Here is a 5764-nt window from a genome sequence, read left to right as displayed (position 1 = left end):
CACGCGCACACACACACACACACACACACACACACACACACACACACACACACACACACAATTACATTTCTATTGATTTCTATTTTACATCTATTTTTTATAGAATTACAAAATTATTTTGATAAATATTTTTGTTGATTGTTTTGATTTTGTGAGACAAAAGCAATAACAAGTGTTCAATTTTCTGTATAATATGAAATGACAAAAAATGTTTTCATTTATATGACTGCTGATGGTATTCTGAGGTCTCTCCTTTGAATAATATACATTTTGTATAACAATATACAAAACATTTTGCTGTTCAAATAAACAATTAATTTGAATTAAATCAGAAATCAAATCAAATAATTATTGTGTTACCCTTATTTATTATGGTTAGACCGGCAGATATTTAATTCAGTTAAATAATAATAATAATAATAATAATAATAATAATAAAATCTCAACATTTCTGCAAACTGGCCTGGTTTATCCTTAATAAAATAAACAAAATAAAAGCTTTATTAATTTGATCTATTTATTTATTTGCTGATGTTTCCAGAAAACCTACTGCTGAAGATAATATAATTTATTGTGCCTTTATTAAATGTTATGTATGACTTAAGCATCAATGTAAATAAATTGTGGAATCTCAACTCTTAATGTGTCCCTAAAATGTGTCAGGCCTTATCAATGAAGATGCACTTTTAAAAATGCAAAAGGATTTCTAATTAGCAAAAGGATGCTAAATATTATGGGGGGAATTATAATATAATGGTAATATGTTTGCAAATAATGAATTAAGCATTAGATTTATCCTATAGTCTTGTGCACACACATGTAAATTACACACAACCTCTCCACTTCAGCATATGCAACCTCAGAACACCTGCCAGCAGCCAATCACGTGAATGGAAGCCCACAGACTCCTCCCACTGAGTTTCTATGGTTGCCGTGGGTTACTGGGTAGGCTGGTCCTCCAAGCCTGTCTCCCATAAATGAGGACCACCGCCAACACAATGGATCCCGCTCTTGTGTGAGATAATTTGGTATTTCATGGTCCGGTTCTCAGTGCATAGCTAATCGTTCTTTATTAATGTGACCAATTTGCTGCACAAAGGAAAAATGAGTGTACAAACTACTTGGAAGCATCTCACATTGTTGAATGGTGTAACAAAGACAATGTGATTATGAAAAGTAGCAACCAATGAGCTGCTTTAGAAGCTGAAAGCAACTCCAGAAAGCAGTCACACAAACTACAGCATGCTTTACACTACTATTAAAAGAATAAAATTTCCATTTGCTCTTACTAGTAGATCTAAAATCACAATGTTCATCCGTGGCTCTTGATGGATGGATGTTTGCTTTACTGCCTCTTCAGTCACTGAAGTTCAGTGTTTCATGTTTAGCATGAGTTTGGCTTTTTAGCCATTAGGAGGCAGTAATGTGATAATTATCACTGACTATTTTTAGAATAGCACACTAGCCCTGCACTATGTATACTATGTACACTTCTTGAATGGTTTAAGTGTGCGACTCTAGTTTAAATTTCAGTTTATCCAGTATAATTTATTATACAGTAAAAATATTTGATTCCTAGAATTATTGTAAATATTTACTTTTTCCCCCATTAACTGCATGCCAGATGACACACTATACACTATGCATGTATACACTATGTACTTTTGCACTATATACTCAACCATGTAGTGTATGAATTTTATAACATTATTTGTCATCATTAATAATCAGAGTCTGATAGCCCCTCCCCCTTCGTGACGTAATTAAAGTTGCATAAGCGCATGGAGTGTCCAGCATTTTTTGGTTATTTAAGTGCATCAACTAGGTATTTAAAGTGCACTTTTTCTTTTTGGAATTTTCAGTGAGAACACACTACTCGCACTATTTATACTACAAAACGCATTCATAGAATAGGATAGTGCAGAAGTAGATGACACACCTATTGATTCGTTAGCTATATGATTAGAATTTCAGGCAACGATTTATACTACAAATAAAAAATAACTTAATTTTCTAAAATGTAATTATTTTTAATTATTATTTTGTAGTGAGATCACGTGACAATAGGGCTTTTCAGCTTCATTCCGAAGGGCCCTTTGAAGTGGCCAGTTTTGAGCACTTCGTTTTGGAACGACCCTGTCGACCCGCCATGATGGTTTTCTCTCCGAGGGAGATATATCCCATTTGGAATGCACTGACAGTTAACCTTGAGTCATTCCAAACCCCTGATGATTGTTACCCAAGGTAAACAATTAATCTTGAGTATTAATAAACTGACCTTTCACACTGTACAACCAACAGCGGGCCCCATTTTCAGTATTTACGTTCTAATTTGCATATTGGCAGAGTCCGTGTCATTGATTGGACGAAGGCAGCACCCAAAGGGCTCTAGAAGCACATTCTCCTATTATTGCAAAATGTACTATCAAGTTTTTCTGATTCAAACTGTAAAGGTAAGAATTCACTTCACTTCAATTCAGGAGTTTTCCGTCACATTTTGACATTTCTCCTCAAACACTGAAAGCTCAATTCATACAACATGCAGTTTTGGCATAACGGTCCAAAGCATGTGAATATAGGCTAAATTGGTTGCTAACCATCTAGCCATGATATTCTTACACCACATCCTTTGACACCACAAACGTGCTGCTAACCCTGTTCCCGGAGCAATGTTTTGTAACCCGGGATAATAGCAACACAAAAAAGCAACACTAACCCCACTTCTAAATAACAAGTGTGAATGTGAAACGGGATTAAGTGTGAAACTGGATTAAAAAGCAGGCAACGATGATAACACGGGGTTAAGCGCAGCGTGAAAAGTCCCAAACTTCATCCTTACCTAATGCATACTCACGTATTACTTAAAAAAAAAAAACAGTAGGCAGTAATAGTCTCTAATATTCAGTGTTCAAAATGACCAATCAGATGACAGGAGTGTATCGTAAAAGAACATTCATATTAAACAAAGTGTGAGAAATAAACTCAAAACGCTCTTGTAGTGGATGCAATTCACCTGCAATTTTGATGGCAATATAAACACATTCAGAAACAACACATCATTTATCTACTTTTAATGCAAACAAAACACCAGACATGATTTACACAAGTGTCGTGAATCAGTCAGTTCAAATTCTACAATGGTCGGCTAAAAATGCTTTGGCAAAAGAAAGCTAACAGCTCAATGTCCACCTATGAACAAGATTTAAACAGAATTTCAGACTATACGAAGAAGAGATCACTGTAATCACTAAAAAAACAAACAACTACAAAAAAAACCACTTTTAGCTTTTTAAAGTAAACCAAATCAACAGATACAGGTTTACGCTGTGATCTAAATGTTACTAAATCTATTTTGTGAAAACAATTATTCACAGTGGGTGACTTATGAGAACCAAAGCTGGTTGTGTTTCAACCAACCATCCAAACAAACCAAATAAAGGTTCAGCATGCAGTAATTAAGGCAAGTGAAGGAAACATGGGGGAAGAGGTTTTTCTTTTGGCAGTGGCATAAAAGAATCATAAAAATAAGACAATAATGGATCATAAATGTAAAATAAAAATAAGACTGAAACGAAACAGCTTCATGTTCTTTGAACAAACAGAAATATGCTTGAAGTTCCATCATGAAATTAAATATGAACATCACAAATCATCTTCAAACACTCAATAAGTTTGAGTGAGCTCTTAAAGGGACAGTGCACCCAAACATTCTGAGAGAAAAAAAAGTCATAATTTCATCCCAAACCAATTGATTTTGTTTCTTCTCTTAAATAAAAAAAGATGTTCATGCTTTTTATACATTGCATTTACGGTATACTGGGAAGCTCAGAGGACAAAAGTAGTACATACAACTTTTACACTATATTCAAAGTCTTCTGAAGTCATACAGTCCTTTATGTGAGGAACAAACTCAAATTTAAGCCATAATCCAATTTGATGGTTGATATTTTATTATAATAGTAATCAGCTTCATGAAGAGTTTAGTGTTTCACAGAAGAAAGAAAGTCAAACAGTTCTGAACATCACAAGGGTGAGGGTCTGATGTCTCATTTTTGGGTGCAACTTCCCTTTAAACAAAACAACATTTTGCTTTTATCTGTTACTGAAGCATTTGTTAGCTTTCCATATTTGAAGTTTGCACATAACAGAATAAAAGCGTTTCCTGTACCTGTAACATGCATCAAGACAGGAGAGACCACCATCAGAGCGCAGGTCGCATGCTTGCCTATCTGGAGACTTTTTACCAAATAAAAAACACAAAACCCCACATTCACAGTGCTCAACAATCACATGCATTCATAGTTCACACACCCACTGCCTGTATGTGAGTTATTCCATCAAACACACACTCGTGCACCTTTACATCGAGAACTTGCATGATGGTGGCACTATCTTACCTTCAAGTATGGATTAATATGAACTTAATAATAATGGAAATGCTAGAGTGGTTTTGCCATAGATTTGTTAAGAATGATAGGGCCAAACAACAAGAGCACAGCCGTTATAAGGTTGAGTGAATTTGTTTGGTCACAGCACCCCTAGTGTTGGATAAAGGAAAAGTATTCAAATTTTTAAACTCTATAGCATTTGACTTGCATTTAAATGTTAGGGCATTGTGGAAATTATATTCACCTTATTTTGCAACGTGGAAGTAAGCTTTTTTTTTTTTAATGTGCTAGACTTCTGATATAAGAATAAAAAAGTACAGTAAACAGTACAACTATTTATGCTGAAAAACTGTTTATAATTATGATATTGAAATACCATGATAGCTGTCAATATAATGAAGCATAACATACAAATTACGAATGGCCACATCCGCTCTGCATTAGAAATAAGGTGGATGGTCAGTAGAAGTTTTGTGTCAATATACAAAACAATTTTCCGATCTCATTTGCCATTTGGTGGTTTTGCCAACAACTTAACATATTTTTGGAGAACTGTACTGAACACCTAACATTCATTTGGTGAATTTCATGAGGTTTGATCTGAATATGATGTGAGTCTATTTTGGCATACATTAGCAGGGGGAACAGTAAACAAAAATGATGCTAAAATCTATTAAATTGGTGGAAAGGCATAGGGTGAAACTTGAGGAATTCTTCATCATAGCCACCAAACTGATCAACGTATTATGGCAATCATGCATAGCAAGTTTCATGCCAATACATTAAAGTGTTCCAAAGATACAGCCCGTATTTTCCGTACGGAGCCAAATTTGTTGATTTCTTACATGCAAATGGTTTGGCATTACAAAAGGCTCTGAGCAACATGCTGTCCAAAACTGTGAACTGAAAGCTGCTGAGAGATGCAAAATTGAGTTTGCTGGAAATTAAACCACCAAGAGCACTGAACTAAGAAGGGAAAAATATTGTTTGTAAAATTGTGTCCCTTGTTGGTCATTTATATTAATGCATTTGGCAGATACTTTAAAATATTGCACTTATAAGTTCATGCATTCCCTGGGAATCGAACCCATGACCTTGACTTTATTAGCACCAGGCACTACAGTCTGAACTACAGAACGCCTGGGATAACCTACAGAAAAAGTCAACATTTTTGGAAAAAGGGGAGCATTTCAAATAGGCCGTAATCATCATGTCCCTATAATTTTGGTTATATTTGGTTAGGATTTGGACTTACATGAAGCTTGTATCATTTTGAGACTGTCGTTGTTGGTTAACTAAACTAAGCATTCTCTATTTTATGCCATACAGCAGGGTTTTCCAAACTGGGGTTTGTGCTAAAGCTGCAGGGGCTTTGT

This window comes from Onychostoma macrolepis, chromosome 08 (genome assembly GCF_012432095.1).
Source record: "Onychostoma macrolepis isolate SWU-2019 chromosome 08, ASM1243209v1, whole genome shotgun sequence".
NCBI classification, from domain to species: domain Eukaryota; kingdom Metazoa; phylum Chordata; class Actinopteri; order Cypriniformes; family Cyprinidae; genus Onychostoma; species Onychostoma macrolepis.
This window is presented reverse-complemented; position numbering follows the sequence as displayed.